Genomic DNA, 10,047 nt, shown 5'->3' with positions numbered 1-10,047 from the left:
CACTATCCATCTAAAAGCCAAATGTTCATACAATGACCAAATTGATGTCAGCCAAATCTTTTTTTTCAGGTTTTCCTGCACTTTTAAATAATTACCCCAATGGCAGGAAACGAATGCGTTTTTCACATCCACCGATTTAAATATAATTTTAATATAAATGTTTATACTATGAAGCAGTAATTAATAAAGAGACAATTATCAGCTTATATCCCTCCTAGGGCACAATTTCCGACGGTTCCTAAAGCGAGACAAACTCTAAACACGGAAATGAACCAAAAAAACCTAAATAAGTCCACAAAGCATTTCCATTTCCAATTACAGGCAAGGCATGAATGATTGGAGGGGTGTGGGAGATAATTTCCAAATGCGTGTATCTCTCCACCCTCTTTTACATGTATGGTTCAAAATGCACTTACGTGAAATACATCAATGCATTTCAGGGCCTGATGTCCAGGGCCAGATTCTATATTTATTTAAATATTTATTCTTGCTATTACCATGTTGTTTGGCCTTAGCTTGACCATCGTAGCATGGTACTGTCCTGTTGAGATCTCTCCCTTTCACCTCACCCTCTTCCTTCAGTACTATTGCTGTAAGCGTGAGCCTGTTAAAGTCGATGAAGATGAGCCGAGGAAAGTGTGCAGCTGCACATGCATTGTAACTCCCACCTAACAAGCTGCCCCAACGCGTTACACAACAACGTGGAACCTCCACCATATCTCGACGATGTCACACAAGAGTCTTGCTGTCTTCACTGTGATTCAGACACCATCAAGGGCTCACTTGGTAATAGTTCTGAAGGAGCAGTGGGCATTGGTCACACATGCTGCAAGGCTGGCTTGCCTTATTACATACATATTCCCACCATGGAACCCATGCGCAATGGTGGATGCCGAGTGCCATTTGCTTCACCTTCTAGTTACCGACAGACCTCTGACATCCGGCCTGGGTTATCAGAGATTCCTGGACAACCACAGTGTACTTCGGGCTCACTTTGGCCTCAAGTGAGCCTCTCTCGGAGCATCAGCACAGATGTGTGATGAGGTGTGATTATTTGCAAAAAGGGCCGATGAAATTGCTGAAATCTCATTCACTTTGAAATGAGTGGAAGGTTTTGTGGGGCATATCACTCTGTGTCTTCGAAAACGACATTTAGTCACTTTTGGTCCCAGCATCTTGTCTAAGGGGAAATGGGAAACATATTCTTCCAGAATATTGTACAACCAGGAATGTTAATGAAACAATAACAAAAGGTGAGCCGATTTCTTCTGAAATAAAAAAAAAACCTAAAGCAAATGTCACAAGGTATGGGTAATTTCAACGGTAAGGAACGATATGCTGCTTGCCTTTGGAAATCATATTGCAAACCTACATTTGCTGCTCACGTACAATCATCCTTTGGTAACAAGGAGACCGTATTCCATGGGGGCGAGAAAATCCTCCTTCAGAAGGTTAGAAATGCAGTGACTATTTGAGTGTCCTGGAACCAAATGCACCAGCCAACGAGTTGGGTTCTCACTGGAAATCCTGAGAGAGAGAGAGAGAGAGAGAGAGAGAGAGAGAGAGAGAGAGAGAGAGAGAGAGAGAGAGAGAGAGAGAGAGAGGAGAGAGAGAGAGAGAGAGAGAGAGAGAGAGAGAGAGAGAGAGAGAGAGAGAGAGAGAGAGAGAGAGAGAGAGAGAGAGAGAGAGAGAGAGAGAGAGAGAAAGAGAGAGAGAAACAGAGAGAGAGAGAGAGAGAGAGAGAGAGAAAGAAAGAAAGAGAAGGGCTAGGCTGGTTAAAGGAGTCGAGGGTTAATTAAAAGGTGTCAGTAATATGGGTAGCCTCATGAAAGTTCAAACGAATTTTCAATGGTGGTTGTAAAAGTAGGATTTTTAAAAGGCCAACATCACGACACTCATCCGCTGTGAATATTATTATATTACGGTATTATTATTTACTGGTCTTACCATCTTCATGCTTCGCAGACAATGAAACAAATTTATGATAAAATGTGGCATTTGCCTTTTAAGACCTTGAATGGATGGAGTAGGAATGTTATTTTTTTAAATGGGATTGTTTGGGTCAACAAGTTGCCTTTTGTGAGCGATCAATAGTACAGGAATTGTGTTGCCCACCATAAACAATTTTGAAGTGGAGTTTTAGCAAATCAGTGCAATGATGAAGAAGAGGACACTCAATTCATAAAATGTACTTTGACAATCTGCTTTGCTGCAACTAACAAGATATCCTCAGGGTGTTATGGACCCTGTATAATTTGAGATACCAATGAATTGAAAATCGTTTATTGTACAGTATATATACAGTTGATTTATGGAGGATGAATATCTGTCCCACATCGTCTATTAACCCGAAATTCCCAACATATTTTAAAGTCAAAATGTAATAAAACAATGAGATGAAAATGATTTGTGCCAGTAATTCCTTGTGTAGATAGGCCTTGCTGTTTATTTTTACATCTATGCTTAAATCGACTTTGTGTGTGTGTGTGTGTGTGTGTGTGTGTGTGTGTGTGTGTGTGTGTGTGTGTGTGTGTGTTTTGAATGTAGTTTGCATAACCAGAATATATATATATATATATATATATATATATATATATATAGATATATATGTACAGTCACGTGAAAAAGTAAGTACACCCCATGTAAAGTTTTGACTTTTTCAACATATTTCAACATACAGCTATTTGATCTTCATTTCAACAATATTGAAAGATAAAGGTGATATAATATAACAAATATCATGAAACATTTACATTTTGTAGTCCATTGTATAATTTAAATAAACATAAATGCAAATTTCGCCTGTGGACAAAGTAAGTACACCCTTGGCCCTAATAGGTGGTATTGCCCCCTTTGGCAGAAACGACCTCAAGTAGGCGTTTCTTATAACTGTCTACCAGTCTCTGACATCAACTGGGAGAAATTTTTGCCCACTCCTCCATGCAGAATTCTTTCAGCTGTGCGATGTTTGAGGGGTTTCTTGCATGCACAGCTCGTTTCAAATCCCCCCACAACATCTCGATGGGATTTAGATCCGGGCTTTGACTTGGCCATTCCAGAACCCTCCATTTCTTTCTTTTCAGCCATTCCTTGGTGGATTTACTGGTATGTTTAGGGTCATTGTCATGTTGCAAGGTCCACCTTCGGTTGAGCTTCAACTTTCCGACAGATGGCCTCACATATCCTCAAGCACCCTCTGGTACAATGAAGAATTCATAGTGGATTCTATGATGGTGAGCTGCCCAGGCCCTGATGCAGCAAAGCTGCCCCAAACCATAATATTTCCACCACCATGCTTTGCAGTTGGTATCAGGTTCTTGTGGTCAAATGCTGTCTTTGGTTTTCGCCAAACATGTCTTCTGGTACTGTGGCCAAATAGCTCTACTTTTGACTCATCTGTCCAGAGCACATTGTTCCAGAAGTGCTGGTCTTGGCCTAAGTGTTTATTGGCAAACTTTAGTCTTGCCCTGATGTTCTTTCTGGACAGCAAAGGTTTCCTCCTGGCACACCTCCCATGTCGATCAAATTTGTAGAGCCTCTTTCTAATGGTAGACTCGTGCACTTTGACATCAACAGTGGCAAGAGCTACCTGTAGGTCCCGTGATGACATTCTGGGGTTCTTAGAGACTTCTTTCAGCATCTTGCGGTCTGCTCTCGGGCTGAACTTGCTGGGGCGGCCTGGCCTGAACAAGTTGGCAGTTGTTTGGAATCTTCTCCACTTGTAGATGATCTTCCGGACAGTCGAATGATTGATTTCAAATTGTTTGGAGATCTTTTTAAATCCCTTCCCTCGTAGGCATCCATAACCTTCTTTCTGAAGGCCTCAGAGAGCTCTTTTGATATAGGCATGGTGACGCCACACACTTCAACAACAAAGAGCAAACCAAACTAAATGTCTGAGGTTTAAATAAGACAGGTTCCTCCAAGATCCTCTCTAACGATGTTCTAATCATTTGCACCTGAGTTGGTGCACCTGATTTTAATTTTAGGTATTTGAAGTAGTGATAAATGTAGGGGTGTACTTACTTTTTCCACATGCGAAATTGCATTTATGTTTATTTAAATTGTACAATGGACTACAAAATGTAAATGTTTCATGATATTTGTTATATTATATCACCTTTATCTATAAATATTGTTGAAATGAAGATCAAATAGCTGTATGTTGAAATATGTTGAAAAAGGCAAAACTTTACATGGGGTGTACTTACTTTTTCACGTGACTGTATATATTAGGACCAATATATATATATTGATATATATATATATATATATGTTATATATATTACCAGGATGTGAGTTTGAGTCGGTGTGAGGGTTGCATATCCATCAGAACCGGATGGCTTGTGTGCGTAAGGTGGGTGCGGAGGAGGTACAGCAACCCAGTGCCTTTGAAAAGGGGACACGTACGACGTCCGGGAGAAACAGCCAGGTAGCAAGCCACAGTGTTGTATTTCCTGGGGTTGTACTTAAGCAGGGAAAGGATGCGAGGAAGAGAGTGAAATGGCCAGGTATGGGAGGAAGGGGAGTATGGGGGAGAATGGATGGAGTGGTGTGTGGGGAGCTTCAGCGGTTGAAAGGAAGGGTGGAAGATCGATTGAGAAAGATGAATGAGATTGTGTTTGAGTATGAGTGTGTCATGTTTGGAGTGAAAGAGTGTGCAGAGAGGGGTGAGAAGCAGGCACGTTTGAGCAGGAGGCAGATGGAGATCCATGAGTTGAGAATGGAGTTGAGGAGCTTGAATGGAAGATGGAAGAGGGCAGAGGAATGGGCTTGAGGTGTTGACGAAGCAGGTGAGGGTTAGGTTGTTGAAGTTGGAGAGTGGAAAGGATGAAGAGGCGAATAAAGGAGAGGCAGAGGAAGAGAAAGAGGTTCTTTGAGAATCCTTTTCAGTTTATGAAGGATCTGTTGGAGCAGTCTCTATTTGGTGTACTGAAGGTACCGAAGGAAGAGTTGGAAGGTCACCTGCGTGTCACGTATGCAGACACAAGGAGGAGCGAAGTGGTGGAGGACATCGAAGGCTTGGTGAGACCAACAGAGCCAGGTGTTCCATTTAATTTGTCAGAGCCAAAGATGTCTGAGGTTGAGGCAGTTTTGAGGAAGGCACAGGCGGCTTCGGCTCCAGGACCAAGTGGAGTGCCATACAAGGTGTGTCGGAGTTGTGAAGGCACCAGGCAGTGTCTGTTTAAGGCTCTGAATGGAGGCAAGGTGGTATGGAGGCAAAGAGTAGTGCCCAGTCAATGGACTAGGGCGGAAGGAGTTTATATTCCAAAGCAGGAGGAGGCTGTGACACTGGAGCAGTTTAGACCAATATCATTGCTCGATGTCGATGGGAAGATATTGATGAGTGTCTTTGCGGCACGGCTCTCAGGCTTCATCAGAGAGAATGGTTTTGTGGATGGTTCTGTGCAGAAGGCCGGAATACCAGGATCACCAGGATGCATTGAACACTCGGCAATGGTCTGGCAAGTGTTGCAGGAGGCAAAGAGGCAAAGGAAGGATGTTGCATGGTGTGGCTGGATTTGGAGAATGCATATGGGTCAGTGCCACATGCCTTGATCAGGTATGCCATGGATTTGCTTTTGGGTGCCACAGAGATTTAGGGATTTTTTTATGGCATATTATGATCAGTTTTGGATGCGGTTTGCGACACAGTCCTATGTAACAGAGTGGCAGAAGTTGGAAGTGGGGATCCCGATGGGATGCACCATCTCCCCTATTTTGTTTGTGCTAGTTATGGAGTTGTTGATATGTGCAGTGAGTGGACATGGGAAAGCAGTGGAGCTAGCCCCTGGTCCGACCGAGTTTGCCAGCAATGTTTGCTTTCATGGATGACCTGACAGTTGTCCAACAGTCTGCTGATGCAGCAGTAGAGGTACTGGGACGACTGGAAAGGTTGATGCGGTGGGAAAGAATGGGCTTCAAAGCAAGAAAGTCGAGGAGTGTGGTAGTGAGACGAGGAGTGGTGGATAATATGCACAGGTTTGAGCTGGGAGGGGAGGTGGTTCCATCATTGGTAGAGGCCCCTGTGAAGAGTTTGGGAAGAAGGTATACAGTGGAGTTGAATGATGTGGGAAGGGTGGAGCAGGTGAGGAACAAGCTTTTGAGAGGTTTGAAGAGGATTGATGGATGTGGTTTGCCAGGTAGGTTGAAGGTATGGTGTTTGAAGTTTAGATTAATGCCATGAGTATTGTGGCCATTGATGATGTATGATATTGCGATTGGGCATGTAGAGAGGATGGAAGTTGTGGTGAGCGGGTTTGTAAGGAGGTGGTTGGGAGTGCCATGTTGTTTGACGAACATTGCCTTTCATGGTCAGGGTGGAAAACTACGGTTTCCCTTGACATCATTAACTGAGGAGGTAAAGGTGGTGAGGGTGCGGGAGTTCATGATGTTGCGGGATTCAAGTGATTCAGTGGTAAAGAATGCTCTCCCAGAGAATAAGGGAAAGTCGGAAGTGGAATGCAAGAGCAGAGGTGGATGAGATGGAGGAGCGGTTGCAACAGGAGGAGGTCGCAGGGAGGGTACAGCACTGGGAGCATGGCTTGGGGTGGATGAAGCATTAGCGATTGGAAAAGGCATGTGTGAAAGAGAGGAGGAAGATGGTTGAGAGGGAGGTGAGAAGAAAGGAGGAGGAGGGGAGATAAGTGAAAGCAGTCGGACAGGGACAGCAAGGTGCTTGGATGGGGAGGGAAGATGTGAAGGTGAGGACATTGAAGTGGCAAGAGATTTGGAGGATGGAGCCAATATTGTTGAGCTTCCATCAACAGTAAACTTGAGATTGTGGGGGTTGTTGCAGGAGGGGAGATGTTATTTGTGTGGAGGTTTGGGAATGGTGCAGCATGCACTGAGTGCATGTTCAGTAGCAGTGGCAGCAGGAAGATACAAGTGGAGGCATGATCAGGTGCTGGCGGTAGTAGTGCAGATGGTGCAACAAGAGGTGTTGAGGTCGAGAGAAAGAAGAGTGGAGAAGGAGACTGATGGGGGAGAGGTGTGGTTTGTCAAAGAGGGCCAAGTGGTAAGAGGTGGAAAGAGGAGGAGGAGGAGGTAGAAAGCAAGAGGGCTGTCAGATGCTTGTGATTGGCAGGTGGCGGCGGACCTGAAGCCACAATTGGTATTCCCAGTGGAGATCTGTGTGACAAGGTTGCGGCCTGACATTTTCATCTGGTCAGGTGCAACGAGACAGGTCATCTTAGGGGAATTGTCTGTACCCTGGGAAGAGAACATGGAGGTGGTGCAAGATAGTAAAGTACAGTGAGCTGGAGGCAGAGTGTCGGGAGAAGGGTTGGCGAGTTTATTGTCAGCCATTTCAGGTGGGGTGTAGGGGGTATATTGGCAAATCCTTTTCTGCATTTTTTGCTAGGCTGGGAGTGTGTGGGACAGAAAGAAGGAGCATGTGTGACAAAGTTGCCCAGGTTGTCTTGAAAGGCTCACTTTGGATATGGAGGAAGATTATGGAGGCACGTCAAACGGTGTTGGTTGTGGGTGGTGGTTCATTTCAGTCTGAAGGGGTATTGACTGAGCGTGGAAGAGAAATGGAGATGTGTGTGTGTGTGTGTGTGTGTGTGTGTGTGTGTGTGTGTGTGTGTGTGTGTGTTGCAGGAGTGGGTGTGTGTGTTGCAGGAGTGGGTGTGGTTTTGCTTTGATGTGTATTTGTTTGAGTGGTGCATGTTGTAAGGGTGGTGGTGTTTTTTTTTTTTGTTGTTGGTTTTTTTTTTGTGGTGTGTGAGTGGATGAGGGAGGGGCTGTGAATTCTGGGAGAGGAGGCGGTTTTGTTTTTGTAGTCTGTGTTCTCACTGGCTAGGGGTGGGGGTAAGTATGCATCTGGGTGTTGCTGCTGCATGTTGACGCGTATGTGCCCCTGCTGCCCCACCTTAGCTGACCATATCGAGGTTGAAGGGCCGAAACATGGGATGATGCTGAGGACCTTGACTGAGGACCTGGTCAGTGAGGCACACTTGTGACCATGTGTGTTTTGAAATTATATATATATATATATAATTATTAGATAATTATATATATATATATGCTGCGTTATAAAATATATATATTAGATCTTGGCGAAAATGGAAAAACCTGTATCACGATAATGGACCTCATTATCATGGTTATTGCGATAATATAAATAAAAGTTTTCGGAGGTGAAAAATAGGGGTGGAAGAATAAATTGTAGCCTAAACAATAGGTTTTTCTCTCCATTTTATGTAGAGAAAACCTAATAATGCAATTTGTGCCTTGTGAACCATGTAATATACAATAATAATCCACATATAAACAAACTGAATAGCCATGAAGTTACATGTGTTCGTACTCTTTATTTCATAACTCTGTTGCAATTTGTTTAAAGTCAAACCTCATTTTACCTGGACGAAATCACATTGTTCCATTTGCCAAGGGACTGGACGAGCAGTTTGCAAAGCGGTTGATATGGAACGTCTGGCTTGGCAAGCGATAGCAAGCTGCTTGCTGACGGAACACACCATTTGTGAAGAAAGTCATATATGATGATCTTCACTCTTCGGGCATTTAAAATTACGCATTTGATGTTGAACTTCGCAAATAATAAATGCCAGGAAATTCCACGGTGTGCCAAAAATGTAATAAATAAATGAATCGCCATCTTTCCTGCTCCGTTTGTTCCAACGATAGTGTGGAAAGTTTCGTCTTCCTGCGTTATAAAATTGAAGTGACTGGAGCATGTGGACGTGAAATGTATTAACAGAGATGTGACAAACCAAACCAAGAGGAGACTGGTGAATGCTCTGACATTTCCAGTTGCAATGTATTGATGAGTCGTGAACAGTGAAAAAGAAACAAAGGATATTGAGGTTTTGAATGTTGTGTTGGAGATTAATTTTAATTCCATGGATTGTAACGAGAACGCCACTCAGTAGAGCGCATACTCCCGCCGTGGGTCAAGTTGGAATAGTACGATTTCACAAAAGCTTGAGGGAGTAGTTCAGTGACAACACAAGACAAGACAACACAAGACAGACACTGCACATATATATATATATATATATATATATATATTTAGAATACATAGAAGATAATGTTTAAAAAAAACAAGGCAATTTCACTTACATTTTCGGATTCAGCGTTCAATTCTATATAAGTGAGTGTATTTTGAGGCATGTGAGACTTCAAATAAAATAGTAAGCCAGGAAAAACGTTCGTTTCATTCCTTAGGGATACAACATGTAAAACTGGGCCAAACGTGAAAACAAAACTCGCTCATTTTAAGTCGTACAAGCTAATGCGACCACTCATTCTTCTGGGAAGAATCCCGTGCACATGCTGGTTACACTTATAAGTCACCTAAGTCTTTACAAGTTCATCAGATACTGACACCGCGATTGATATTCGCTGAGCCCTGAGGTAAATGTTGATATCTCTTCTGAGGTTAAAAAAAAAAAAAACGTTTTAAAGCATTATACGTATCAAACGATACATTTTATGAAATGGGGAAACCTAATACACACTTTGGTGGTTTTAAAATGACAGAATATGTCTTTATTAGAAAAAAAATTTAACATTGAATACGACGCTGCTAAACAATACACCGCTATAACGCATAACCACGAGTTTAAACTACATTTACAACAAATATGAAAACTATTTTCATGTCAATGTTAAATATAGAATATATAGAAGATAATGTAAAAAAAAAATGAGCCCTATCTTCCAATGGTAAAAAATTCAGCAAAAAAATTCCTGGATCCGAAATAATATCCTGAGGTTCACCAAAAACTAATCAATTCTTCCTTATCCCAAGGGCAATCATCCCACCAAATTTCATCCAAATCCGCTCAGAACTTTTCCAGATATCTTGTTCACAAACACACGAACACACACACACACACACACACACACACACACACACGGACGGACACGATCGAATGCATTATTCCCTGGCGGGAGTAATAAGAACGAACAAATCAGTGCTTGAATAAATTAGACCGCTTTGTACATTAGAAGCGGTGATGGTAAAACAGAAACTGTCATACTTTGGACACAACATGCATGCAGAAAAGGAAAGTCTGGAGA

The 10,047-nt window shown here is 42.7% G+C and overlaps 1 non-coding gene across 2 annotated transcripts in view; it reads left to right on the top strand.

Annotated features, from left to right (window-relative positions):
- LOC137438455 (uncharacterized) overlaps positions 1–2,397 on the top strand; it is a 47,314-nt gene extending 44,917 nt beyond the window's left edge. Inside the window, exon 4 of one of the 2 annotated variants that reach the window (XR_013621202.1) lies at positions 583–2,397. This is a non-coding gene — a transcript (uncharacterized LOC137438455). The remainder of the gene's footprint in view (positions 1–582) is intronic. The other variant, XR_013621201.1, reaches the window with a different exon arrangement.
- Positions 2,398–10,047: the final 7,650 nt, after the last annotated feature.

Source organism: Myxine glutinosa, chromosome 13, assembly GCF_964187855.1.
Source record: "Myxine glutinosa chromosome 13, kmMyxGlut1.1, whole genome shotgun sequence".
Classification (NCBI taxonomy): domain Eukaryota; kingdom Metazoa; phylum Chordata; class Myxini; order Myxiniformes; family Myxinidae; genus Myxine; species Myxine glutinosa.
This window is presented reverse-complemented; position numbering and strand designations above follow the sequence as displayed.